The sequence below is a fragment of the Nannospalax galili genome, unplaced genomic scaffold (assembly GCF_000622305.1).
Source record: "Nannospalax galili isolate Female #2095 unplaced genomic scaffold, S.galili_v1.0 scaffold386, whole genome shotgun sequence".
NCBI lineage: Eukaryota > Metazoa > Chordata > Mammalia > Rodentia > Spalacidae > Nannospalax > Nannospalax galili.
In genome coordinates, this window is record NW_008356676.1 from 291,074 (window position 1) to 305,001 (window position 13,928).

The 13,928-nt window shown below is 40.1% G+C and overlaps 1 protein-coding gene across 10 annotated transcripts in view; it reads left to right on the forward strand.

The window, feature by feature from the left end:
* Positions 1 to 13,928, forward strand: part of Enox1 (ecto-NOX disulfide-thiol exchanger 1) — a 589,822-nt gene that overhangs the window by 126,630 nt on the left and 449,264 nt on the right. For 8 of the 10 annotated variants that reach the window (XM_029556969.1, XM_029556966.1, XM_029556974.1 and 5 more), the window contains one exon: positions 5,481 to 5,546. The exons of the other annotated variants lie outside the window; for them this stretch is intronic. The gene's annotated coding sequence lies outside the window, so the exon portion shown is untranslated. The remainder of the gene's footprint in view (positions 1 to 5,480; positions 5,547 to 13,928) is intronic. 10 annotated transcript variants of the gene reach the window in all.

Below are 13,928 nucleotides of genomic sequence, written 5' to 3' on the forward strand. Positions count from 1 at the left end.
AAAAGTATGGTTTAACATTGATTGAGTCACACATTGTATTCAAGGCTGTGTTTAACATAAAAAGCAACCTAGGAGACAAGTCTGATAGAAAATGAGTGAGCACACACAATCACACAAACACTGCAAGAGCACAGCATTTCCTCAGATGTTTGACTAACTTACCAAACTGTAGTCTGATCAAAACTATAGGCTAGATCAGGAGAGAAATAATACAGTCACTGTTGTGGCTCAGTCGTGCCCTGCAGGGCACAAAGAGGCCTGCAATTTCATTATTGGTTTTGAAAGAAACTTTCTTTAAGGCTAACAGACTTTCTAGGAAGGCTAAACCAAGTGAAGCTGAGTTAATGTTCTCATTAAAATGTTAAAGAGGCTTTATTCATGAACAACTGAAGCTGTAATTGCTTTATCCTTGTAAACTATGAACATATGTGGTGATCTCTTACAGAGGGTTCACATGGGCCCCTCTGTCACCAAAAGCTTTGTTTAATCAGGGCTTGGCTGCTTCTAGGGGTGGAGAAGTTGATCCTCTGAATTGTGTCTCTTGGGTAGAACTGATGGAGAGGGGACCTCCTCCCTCAATCTATGTTTGTCTATAGAACCTGCTTCACTAACGTGAAGACAGAAGACCCCAAAGATGCTGATATGCTGGTGAAACAGGACAAAGAATTGAGATTACTGGCTTTGGGGGATGACAGATCCCTCCCTGGTTTATCAATCTCAGTGTCCGAGGACAAAAACAGAGCCGTAGAACTTTATAGGTAGTGGGTGCAGGTGCCAAACACAATGCATCTTTTTTTCTTCCTGAAAATGGCTTATAATGATATTCAGGAAAGACTGAAATTATAGAACTGGTTTTCATACAACTAGAAAACTGTGTTGCTGGAAATCTCAATGATATTCAAGGAGAAAAAGGTTAAAACACCCCATCTTTTGCTCTAATTCCTTGTTAATTAGAAAGCCTTGTTTGTTGAATGGTAACAAATCTAGGCCTATGGTTTGCAGCTGAGCTAGTACAGGGAGCTTCTGAGGAATGCTCTGAAGTAGTGTGGGGAAGTCCCTTAATCCATCCCAGGTCATAGCTGAGGTTCCCTCAAATAAAAGATACTTAGCAAGAGAAAAACATACAAATTTAAGTTTTTATGTGACAATGGAAACTTCAAAAGACAATAAAGACTCCAAGAAATTATTAAACTGCTGCATTTTGATGTTTGATGAAGTGGGTGGCTGTGGAAAAATGGGCTTGGGCAAAGGAGTGATCTAATAATAAATGGGGAGGTTTAGGACGGGCTGATTCTTCTTGGTGTCCCTGGATCGTTGGTTCCTCACTCACATGCAGGGGGTTGTCCCTCTCACAGTGAGGGTCTTGTGATCTGCTTCAGGAGTTCAGAAAATATTTCTTTCCCCACAGATGGGTTTTAAATATTTGGCCCTAGCTCAGATCTAGGTTGAAACATGTATGTCTTAGGAACTGTCAAAGTATTTTTTTTCAAAGAATTAACTCCTTGTCAAAGGTGGGTACAGGGCATTTATCAGCTAGTTCCAGTGTGAAAGCCAATGATGCTATAAAGTACTGCAGACACTCTCCTAATGTGGTAGGCTCAGTAGGTTCCAAAGAGTGCTTTTCTGGAGGTGTGATTTTTCAGTCCAATGATGTTAACGATGTTAACACTAAAAAGAACCTTAGTTTTTGTGAATTCCAATTTCTGGAACACTGTTGATACAAGGAAGTAGATGTTTTTAACCACTAAGAGATTCAGAATAAAATGTAACAAACTTCGAGGCTAGCTCTCTCATTAACCTCTTGGTTGATTGACAAGGAGCATCTTGCAGTTGCCATTTTGGGAAAGTGCTAGCGGATCCCTGGATTCAGAGATAATCCAGAGTGTGGGCATCCCAGGGTTTTATCTCACATAGCTCAACTATCTATGTTTCCTTTCACTTTGGCCAAGGAAGGAGTCTAATCCCTTGTCTGGTCTGTGGAGTGAGTTTCCAATTAGACTGGAAAATCTCAGTGTGCTGTGTTCAGGCCCTTATTCCCAGTAGGACAGAGAAACGTTTGAAGAAATATGATTGTATGATGAGCCTTCTCTGATAGTAGTGCTGTATCAAGCGTCTTGGAAACAAATAGAGTCATTAACTAATGTATGTACCATGGGACACTGCATTCTTTGAAAATTTTGTCGGCTTTTTAGAATTTTTTTCTATTTTCCAATTCTGTCAGAAAGTTAGCTGTCACATATGACTGCCCAGTGTCCCTACCCAAAGCAGCATCTCTTCCCATTCTAGTGCAGGTTAGACCCAAACTCCTAAGGACTGCTGTCTTTGTAATTAGGTGACAGTGTCAAAAAATCGAAGGGAAGTTTTCAGAGAGCATTTGTGTATGGTAATATTTTCCTTTAACTATTCAACTGGGGTGTCTTAAGATGTACACTGACCAGTCTATAGGTTGTTTAGTTACTCGTTTATTCATCATCTGTTTTAGGAGTATATACTATATACCAATCTAGAGATTGGGCTAAAAAAAGGTCAGCAAACCAGATTTATCTATGAGTTTTACTGATAGATCACAGATTGAATATAAAAGACTGAAATGCCTAAAGAAAACCAAATTGCTTTTCAGCAATTCAAAGAACCTATGTGAGATTGCCACATCCTAGCCTACGCTATAGAGTTCTCCTTAAGTACATTTGATATGAGAAGTGGTACCAGGCATTTTCTGTATTACAATAGTCTTCATATATTTATTAAGCCATAACTTGTAAGGCATCCTGACGGGACATTAAATGAAGCTCCGTGGGTGCCACATTGTGTCCTTGTCAAGAAGCACTCTGTTGGCACCTGCCTGTGTCATTCAGTGGCCTTGAACTGGTGGTGGGGCATGCTTCCCTCATCCCAGGAGGGGTTGGGGTTCTGCACAAAGAGGGCTAAGACTAACGACAGGATTGATTTCATGGTGTGTTGGAGGGAAGGTACGTAGACAAAGCTAGGGAGAGAATGAAGCCTCTTGCCTTGTATATGTTACAACTTTATTTCCTTTAAGCACAGCAGCTAAATATTCCAGAATTATTCTACAGTTTTTTTAATACCAAGAAAATGCTAGGTTACTGCATTTTTTTTAAAAGTCTCACTGCTCCAACTGTTGACCTGGCCCAGGTTAGGAGGATCTGAGAAGTCTAAGCATTATAGTGGCATGGTAGAGGAGTCCAGCAGTTTCCCATCAGTACTGAGCTCTCTGCCTGGCAGGGCTGGCTGCACACTAATAACAGAGACTAAGCTCTGTGAAAGGCAAGAGGGCATAGAAGAGGAGAATAAAAATGCAGGGATATGGGGGAGAAAGGGGAAGGAGACCAAGGGGAAGAGGTAGCAAGTGGATTTGGTGGTTCTTTCTCTCCCTTCTCACAGCAAAGACAGTGACAACGCAGGCCAACTGAGGCCGAGGGGGGAGGAGACAGGATAGGAACTGTTTAAACGCATGAAGAAGACATTGGCACAGAGAGGGGAGCTCATACTTTGGTTACTCCGAGAGCCTTCAATTGCTCCCAGTGGTGCATCTACCAAATAGCCAGTGTCCCTTGTGGAAGACATTTCCCTGACTCTTGTATTAACTTTAATGCGATTCTCTTTATGGTTCTGTATATCTGGTCACGGTTTCATTGACACTCTGTGTGATCAAATAGCAAACGTGGAGGCATGGTTCTGTTATCCCTACCCCCTTGCCGGGTGCCTCAGACTTCTGAGTCAGTGCTTCCTGTGTTTGATGTCTGCCATTCCTCCTTGTCTACAGGTAGGAGAGTTAAAAGGGGAAAACGCACGCCTAAGGACTGCCACCGTTAAGCTCATGCATACAGATATTCAAAGGAGCCAGAAGAAACTCTAAAATCACAGCTCAGTATTTTTTTGAAGTAAAGGAGTTGACTCTTTCACTTCTGGTCTGGGTATATGCCTTGACCCCATACCACACACACACAGTGCCTATACTCTGCTTCTTAGATCTTTCCTTATTTTGCTACAGGATCCAGCTCAGAAGGCTTTCCAGAATGCTGGCTCTGGGCTGGATTCTTTCCAAGTAGATACCAGTCATTTTCCCCCTTTAGAGCAGCTATGTTATTTTATAATTTTTGCTTTTCCTCTTTGGACTCTTTGAACAATATGGGTTATAATTGAATAACTTTTCAGATACCATACCACAGTTACTCAATATGTCCTGGAAAAGGGATTTAGCCAGCAGCAAGGGGGATCTGGAGTAGTTAGGAGGATAGTTTTCCCCAGATTTACACAGCTATAATTTTTTTTTTTAATGTAATCTTGAAAGTTTGGGCAATATTTATTTGTGGTCCTAGGAACCACAGGCCTGATGCATGAGGGGTTTTAAAACCAGGCTTGACAGACTTAAGTGTGTACAGGAACCACCTGAAGACCTTGTTAAAGTACAGATTCTAGTGTTGCTGTGGGCTCTCAGACCAGGTACTTTAAAGTGTCCTCGTAACCTGATGCTGTTGAATGTGAACCATTCTCTGAGTATGGGCCTTGAAATACTTTCTAGAAAGTTAAGTTGGGCTTTAGTCTATGACAATATTTAAATATATTTTACACTTTTCAGAACAGCAGATTTCTGAGAGAAGACATAAATAACTCATTTCTAGTTGGAAATTTATAAAAATTTCCCAACTTAAAAATAGTGTGGGAAAACAATCTAGGGCCTGGAGAGATGATTCAGTGGTTAAGAGCACTGGCTGCTCTTGTAGAGAACCTGGTTTGATTCCCAACACCCACATGGCAGTTAACAACCATCTGGAACTCTAATTCCAGGGGATCTGATGTACTTTTTTGACTTCCATGGGCATTTAATGACAAGGGTGCACCTACCTTCATGCAAGGAATACACTCATATGCATAAAATAAAAAATAAACAAAATAAAATAGCACATCTAGGCTGGTTGTGGTGGCACACACCATTAATACCACCATGTGGAAGGCAGTGGAAGGCAGAGGCAGGCAAATCTCTGAACTCTGAGTTCCAGGCTAGCCTAATCTATATAGTGAGTTCTAGACCTGTCAGGCTACATAGAGAGATTCTGTCTCAAAAAAAAAAGGACATCTTCCAGTGCCCCGCTCTGGCTTTGGAAAGATACTTTGTTTTGTACTATCCTAATTAACTTGCAGCTTTACTTCTTTAGGGATTGGGCAGGCCCTACCTCTAACATTGGACCCAATGTAGCTACTTCAACAACAGTGACTTTTAAAGAAGGGATATTCTGTGGAAGATTAACAATGGAAAGGTTGTGTTTGTGATAAGACCTTCACAATTATTGATTGTTCCCAAGTTAGCATGGTGCAGAGCCCTTCTGCAAGGATATTTGGTTGGAATGTGCTGGCTGGAACTCTGAAAGTGAAACCTTGCCTCCTCTTACCCATGTTCAATCCGGCCTCTGAAATTGATGTTTGAAGTTTCTTCTTACAAGATGGCTTTTGTTTTACAGGTTCCTGGCAGCCAGCATGGTACCCTGTTTATAACACGTGGAGAAGAGGGAACTCACTGTGCTCAGGTAAATGAATGATATGTGAACTACAAATGACAAGTAGGTTGTCACTGTATGGGAACTGATTTGCATCATCAAATCACCAACATCTCTTGGGTGCATCTTGCCCAGTGATGCCTGTGGTTTAGAGAGTCTGCGGTAGGAAACTCAGTGAACTAACATGTGTGTGGGAGCATCAAGGCACATAGAGCAAGGCCTCTGGAAACCAACAGTGAAAAAACACAGTTGGTCATATGAAATCATATACCAACTTCTAGGGACTGAGTGTAGAATTATTGCTATTGTTCATCTTTTTTTACTTTATCAGAAATCTTTTTTCAACATTTATGTAAATACTGAAGACTTCAAATTAAAGTCTTACCTCTGTGGCCTTATTTGAAGTTGTCCTTATAAAGTTCTTTTGCACTCTTTCTTTTTAAATAAATGCATACCTCACAACTTGATTTGCCCAAATAGGTCACTTAGATTAATTTTCCATTAACTTTTATTGCCTCTGTTTCTTTCTAATCATCTTTTTTCAGTGGATTAAACAGTCCCTGCTGGATCAGTCTGCTCCTGTGAATTGAAACCATCCTTTTCTCTGGTGGCTTTTATAGAACTGACATAGATGTAATGATCTGGTTAACTGAGCCAAACACCTGTAGAAATGACCCCTCACCAGGATTCTTTTGACCACAGCAATTTTGTTTCTGAGCTTATTTCTTTGCTGACCTGATCTATATCACTGTCTTTTAGTTCGTAAGGCTAGATATCCACAATGGAGGTGTGGGCAGGGTTTCTTTGGATTGTGAGAATCTGTTCCAGACTGAATTCTATTGCTTCAGGCATTCCTTGGCTTATAGATACCATCTTTCCCCTGACTTTTCACATTCTTTTCCCTCTATGTCTGTCTGTCTCCATGTCATAGTGGATTGGGGAAGATTCTCATGACCTAATCTTAACTTCATCAATGTAAAGGGCCCTGTTTCCAAATCAAGTTACATTTGTATGTACAGAAAGTTAGGTCTTCAGCAACTTTTAAAGTTACACAATTCAACTACAGTATTTTCTGAGGAGAACTTCTCTTTGTATCCCCTAACAAATCTAGGACTCTACTTTCTACCTAATATTGACCGAATAAGTGAAAGACCACGTTGGCCATAGTCGAACTGAATAAGAAAAGCAAAGTGCATTTGCCAGGGGTGGGCAGGTCTCACACTCTTATCTTCAGTGAACTTTTCATTCAGAATAGTTCAAGTTAAATAGTATCTTAATAGGAAAGACTCCTCCTCTAAAAGTTATCTATCTAGCAAGAGAGCTTAAAATATATATATAGCTCCTGGTGTGAGTGTCCTGCCTTCTCTGCTGGCATCCAGGCTGAACGGCTAATTTGCATACCGCCTCTATCAGTACATCAAGATATCTTTGCAGCTAATTCAGTGCCATTTAAATCATACTTAGCTGGGCTATTCTGCCTTTCCAGCTGCATCGTTTTGCACTTATTAAATTTAATGTTCTGTTTCCTAGCCTTAATTCATGAATGCTATCCTTGAACAGATCCGCCCTCACAGCGTCTTCTCCCTTCTCTATATTTCTTTAGCTCAAAGTATTAGAAGTTTATCTTTTCAGGGTCCAGATTTGGATATTCATAAAAAATTAAGATACTGATCTTCAGGTAGCACTTAAGTAGTTATTTATCATTAGAGATGTTTGTTTGGGAAACCTTTATTTTCTCTTAGGTCGGTGCTTTCTGTCTAAGTCTGTTATAGAAAAGTGTTAGCTAAAAAGTTAAGAGGAAGGTTGGAGAGATGGCTCAGTGATTAAGAGCAGTGGATGTTCTTTCAGAGGACCTAGGTTGAGTTTCCAGCACCCACATGGTAGCCAACAACCATCTGTAACACTAGTTCTAGGGAATCCAACACCCTCTTCTGATATCCTTGGCATTGCACGCACATGGTATATTTATCTGCATGCAGGCAAAGCACTCATACACATGAAATAAAAGTAAATGAAAAAAAATTTAAGTTAAGAGGAAGCCTCTTGCTGAGAAGAGTCAAAGACCAAGGGCAGAGTTCCATCCTGGAGTGAGTGGACAGGTTGGGAGAACTGGCATTCTGTTAAGCCCAGAGTGAGTGCTGTATGGAGCTGTTCTGAGTTGGCAGGCAGAGGTCTAGATACCAAGGGTAGGAGTCAGGTCTAGCCCTCCAGGAAGCCAACCCTGTAGCCCATTAGAATTATTTATTATAGACATTTCCAGCCCAGGGGAGTGTCCATATTCCCGGAGATGAGCCTGAGGCTGGCCCATGACCAAGTGATAACATTGATTTCAACAGCACTGGATTTATAAGATGTTGACAGGCAGTACAACGTGAAAGTGAAAATAAAATTTCATTTTAGCATTTTTCACACCGACAGTGGTCCTTACAAAGTGGTAAATCATACAGCAAGTATTTATGGCTTGTGTGATACATGCAGGCACGGTTCCTCCAAATGCCACATGAGGAAGTATAACTTCATCCTGATTCCCCCACGGCTGAATTTTCTTTTCCTCTTATTCCAGGGCTGGCTGGCATCAATTAAAGGCCTTTTGTAACTTCCCGTGTGCACTTTCCTTTTTGGGTATTTTGAGGATGTCTATAGGGCTTCATTAAAATTAAAACAACTAAATTTGTTTTGATCACACAATGATCTAATCAGAGTGATGCTGGAATTGGCCTCCATTGCCTTCAGGTAGAGCCCAGAGAACAATTACATTCTGATAATTAAACTGACCAAAGCTAGCTAGTGAATTACTCTGCACTTTGCTACTACAATGGTAATGCTCTAATAATTCTTATTTTAACAGCTAAGGTATATTGTGTGGCCCTTATGCTTCTCTATTGTGGTGATAAAAACGGCCCAGAAAGAAGATGTCAAGCCTCTGCCTTCGGCCTCAGCTCTCCTGTGGCCTCATGTTTTCTCCTCACCCCTCTGCATTCCTCACTTCACCGATCTCAGATTTGAGAACTCAGACATTAGACTCTCATGGAAGTGCTAATGTTTGCTGTTAAACTCTGGTTTTTCAAAAGTGAGAAGTCATGTTTATATCTCTTAAAGGTTGTTTATGGGATTATGGAAAGTAATTTAATTAAACAAATTGTATTTTGAATTAAGATTTTATCAAAATTTATCCGGAAAATTTTGCATATGAATAAGGTAAAATGTGAACCTAAGTGTTTGCTTTCCCCAGATACTTCTCTCCAGTGGCTCCCTCTTTGTTTAATTTAAAATCTGTGAGTGTATGTGAAGTGATCCTAAACTGGCAGTTTACAAGAGATGAAGGAGAACAGAGGGCTTCTGACAGGGAGCTCAGAAGCGTGGCTCCTCCATCTGTTGCTGCATACATGTACTTTGCATTAGACTTTGTCAAATCCCTGTAGTTCACGTTTTTATACTCCTTTTCTTCTAGGACTGTCCCTTTTCTAGGCTTTTATCACTTGCCCTGTAGCCTGCTTATTAGTTTATTCATTCATTCATCCATCCACCCATCCATCTATCCATCCATCCATCCATCCATCCATCCATTCATTCATTCATGCATTGCCTTTGCATCATGTGCCAATATATACTCTGGAGAAAATGTCAAGAAGGTTATAATTCAGATGGCAAATAGTCATTTGAAAGCAGTTGCTGTAATGTAGCCCTATCCTGCATATGTCTTCCGTACAACACAATCGGCTTAAGGGAGTTGGAGAATGTTTTCATAGAGAACATTTAATGGAATGGAGCTTGGAAAAACAGAAGAGACTGTCAAGTGGATGAGCATCATGGAGAGAGAACATGTCCGAGGAGATGGGATCCATTTGCAGGGTGCAGAGTATGCTGTGTGCTTCGTGGTGTTAGGGGATCTTTGGAGCATACATGGCAAGAAATATAAAACTGGATGAGGCTCTATGGGAAGGTGGAATCTAGCTCTTGCATAGCTTTTTTCACATGGCTGAGCCTTCCTTTCTCTCTCAAAATGTGCACAGTAGTTGTCTTCCATTCATCCTGCACATTGCAAGGACAATGGCAGAGTTTGTAAGTGTGCATATCCTACCAAACTCTTTATGACTTTCAGCTCCACTCACTGTTTCCAACTGGAAGTCAGGTGTCCGCTTACTTCTATTTACCCTATTAAGTCCTTTATTCAGTGAGATCTGTCCATTTGGCTTCTTATACAGTTTCCTACTTTCTGCTTCCATTTTCAAAATCTTTGAAAGACTTCCCTGTGATTTGTATCTTTTATGGAAACTGTATTCCTGAGTGATTTTTTCCCCCTTCTGAACTTTCAATGACTTCTCATTTTCACTTGCTTCTTAGGTCACAAGTATTTTTATAAACTCTCAGTAAGATGCCCATATGTTGAAGGGAAGGGCTGCATACCTTTCATGTACCCTATCCATGTTGAAAGAACAGCTTCTCCTCACTTATGTTTGTTCAAAGAATGAAAGGAAACAGAGTTCCTGTAATTTGTGAGGCTTTTACTGAGGTGGAACTGAGGGATTGATTAGTTGTCAGAGGGAAGATGCAGTGGTTAATGTAATATCCAGATGAAACTCTTGCATGGAAGAATAATTGTCAATGGAAGCAGAAGGCTTGCATTGAACAAAAAGCAGGCATAGGTGGAGAAAGGATGTCAGGTTTAAGTGGAAATCAAACTACTATAAGGTTTTGACATAGGAAGAAGACACTTACCCATTAAGCCACATATAATTGTCTTTGACACTGAGTAACGACTGGCCCAACAGGTAAAAGCACCTATATTGTATTAAGATGCTCTGTGTTATTATATGAATGATCTCTGGTAAACCTGATTCAATTTAAGACTTCTCAGTTACAGATCTGGAGACGATCACAGATTCAAAAATATATTTATGAAACGCTGTTGCCACTGAGCTCAAAAGACCATAATCTTATTACTTGTGATTTTTGAAAAGGGTAAACATGAAAAACTGGAAAGAGATATTGATTAAAGAAGTAATATGAACAGGAATAATGGAATTAAAGTAATTGAGGCAATAGTGGGCCTAATGGACCTTGTTTTTTTAATGCTTTTCTTCTGCTTTTGCATTGAGTTGGCTCTAAAGTCGATCAGACTATGTGCATCAAAAGAGAAGGACATGATGGAAGAATGAGTACTGCTGTCTATAAAAAAATCAATCTGTTGTTCTTAAGGAAGAGCATCAATCAGTCTGTGAAATCAATTAGCTGGGATTTTTTTTTTTTTTTTTTGCTTTGGCTTATAACGTAGTGAAACACATGAGGAGACAGGCTGTATGCTCATATATAGCAGATGCTCACGAATGTGTCTCCAGTTGAAAACTGAAGGATATCAGGGAATGACCTTAAAAAATGAGTCCCTGTAAAGCCTTTGATTAGTACTAATCCCACTGCCTGCCTTTTACTTGGCAGCCTGTACCTATAGCAGTGTAAATGTAGATCACTCAGTTTCATTGAGTCTTGCTCTAAAATGAGTTCTCTCACATTTCCACTGTCAGCTGGCCAGGCCAGCTTTGGTGACCTTATATCCCTGGGTTATTTAGTGTTTTAACTGGCTTTTAAAAAGTTAAGACTTTCACCACTACATAGCACTGACAGATTGTACTTTCTGAAATATCAATTTGATGACAAAACCCTGTACTTAGAAAACTTCAATTTTTTTTCCTTGTCTACAGGGCTCTAAGTTCATTGTACTTTGGAATTTATTCCCACCACAGTTTAAGATTTCTGCTACTCATCACACTTGACCTCTGCCAGTTCCTATCCTAGCCCTATGGGAAAACAGATTTGCCTTTTCATAGTTTCATTTCAGTTTGAATATGTAGTGTTCTTCTTAGAATCCTTAAAGCCAGTTCTGTTCAGGCAATAGTGATTTTTTTAAAATAAAACCTGCTATAAAGACAGTTGTTTCAGTGGGATAAGTGGTGCTAGAGCCTAGAGAGTTGCAGGTATACAATACCAGAGTTGTTTTACTTGCATTTATTTAAAAAACACTGGCGTTTTCAATCTCTGTAAGAGCAAAACTCTAAAACCTGAGCTTCACTCAAACACGAATTTTTCTTTATCTTTTTATTGCAGTGAACTAATGTACTTAAAAAATATTTCAACATCTCAATGATCCACTTTGGTGAGAAATAGAGAATCTTAAGACAGTTAAAGCAACTGTGTTTTTAGCAGTTTTTAAAATTATTATGTGAAGAGTCCTACTCCCCAGTCAATTGGTCACTATCTAATACACATAGTGCAATCTCTGCAGAGAAATGTCTGGAACACTGATTTTTCCAAACTGAGTTGAAACCCTTCTTTGCTCCTTTGCGTTTCCTTTTGCCATCCATTTTCTTGCCTTGTGGTGGTTCCTCTGGATGCCCTCTTTTAGGTCAATTATCACTGCAGAGAGCTCCTTAATCTTTTGAGGACATGCTCTTATTTCCCACAATGCACAGCACATTATTAGGGTAATGAGCTATACTATTACACAAGAACATGCAGTTACCAAATTCATTTTCACCTAAATGCCCCAATGCTATTTTTCCTTACTTTCTGTTCCTTCAAAACATTGGGTCTTCTCTTATATTAAAAACAAAATTGAGTAATCTCATTTTTGTTTTCAATGCCAAAGAGTGCACGCTGAGAAGTTTAAAGTTAAGGAAGAATACATGTGAATGTCACTAACCCTTCTAAAACTTCATTGAAATGATGTTTGAGGGATTTTTCTTTTTTTTAAACGTTATTGAGAATTTCATACATGCATATAATGTATTTTGATCAAATCCATACCCACTCCCTCCCATGCAACACCTCCATATCTCCCCATTACTTTTTTCTAACAACTTCGTGTACCCTTCCTCCCTCCCTCCCTTCCTCCCTCTCTCCCTCCCTTCCTTCCTTTTAATGGGGCTTTCTGCTACTCTAACATTCCTCCCTCTGAAGAGGTAACCCTAAAATCTTTTAGGGATTAGATAAGAGCTCTCAAATACTTTTGACATTTGTGGCCTTTGGAACAGAGTATGTTGCTAAGAGGCCCAAGGACATTTTGACTTTTAGCCAAGAAACTGGCTACTTTTCTTTGGAGTCTTTTTACCCTAACTGCCTAGCCATATCCTACCTCCTATTCTTATCACTCCATCCTCTGAAGAGGTTTCCCAAATTGCCGATAGGGAATCAGGATGCAGACCACTCTGGCTTCTTCCATGCTGAACAGGGACGCAAGGTGAGACAATTGGAGTACCCCTTCAGTGGGTCTATCTAAAAGACTCCCAAATTGCGTAACGCTTATCTGTAGGGAGAAAAGGTCCTTGACTGGTGAATAGGGGATGTGAAGAAGAAGTAAAGGCAAGAGTATGTTAGCATTACAAGTTCTAGACAGGGAAACAGAAAAAAAAAAACTCAGAACAGGACAAATTTCAAATGTTCATATCAGAGTCCACTGGGGTTTCTTCATGAGAGCTTCCGAAAATATCCATCCATTGGGTTCCTCTTCATTTTTCTTTTTTCTGCCAAGGCTGGACTCAAGAGTGACGGACTCAGGATTTGTTTTCAAGCATTTTGATAGCTGTTGGAGTGGCTAGAATCAGTGTCAGTTCTTGAGGGATTTTTCTTAAAGGCACACATCTGTGAAAACAAAGGAATCCAAAGCTACAGCATTTTTGGACATAGGATATAACTGGACAGGTGGTAACCTACAGGACTGAGAAGTGGAGTTATTTATTTGTTTATTTTTGAGACAGGGTCTCACTATGTAGCTCTGGCTCACCTGAAACTCACTATGTGGTCCAGGCTGGCCTTGAACTCATAGAGATCCACCCTGCTTCTTCCTTCATAGTGCTGAGATTAAAGGAGTGAACCAAAATGTCCAGCTGTTTTTCTTTGTTTTTTTTCTTTCTGTGTGTGTGTGTGTTTGCCCCCCTTTCTCTCTCTCTCTCTCTCTCTCTCTCTCTCTCTCTCTGTGTGTGTGTGTCTATCTATGATAGTGAACCACCATGTAGATTCTGGGAACCAAACTTGGGTCCTCTGCAAGAGCAGTAAGTGCTCTTAACCCCTGGGCTATGTCTCCAGCCCCAAAGTAGAGTTTTCATGTGATAAAGGAGAACAGAGAAAGTAGACTGTTTTGGAATGAAGACCTCTATGAAAGCTCAAAGCTCAGGAACAAAATCCAGGTTGTGAGTGTTGAATACAAGTTAAAGTCCTAAAACCACAGAAACTCCTTTTTTCCTGCTCCTTGGCCTATGGACAAACAGAATGGAACCATATCTAAAGCAGACTACAAAAGGCTTCCCTAGGGAATTAAATAGTAAAATAACATAAAATATAATAAAAGCCAGGGACAATAAAATAAAAGCTGATCTCTGTGAATTCAAGGCCAGCCTGGTCTACATAGTGAGTTCCAGG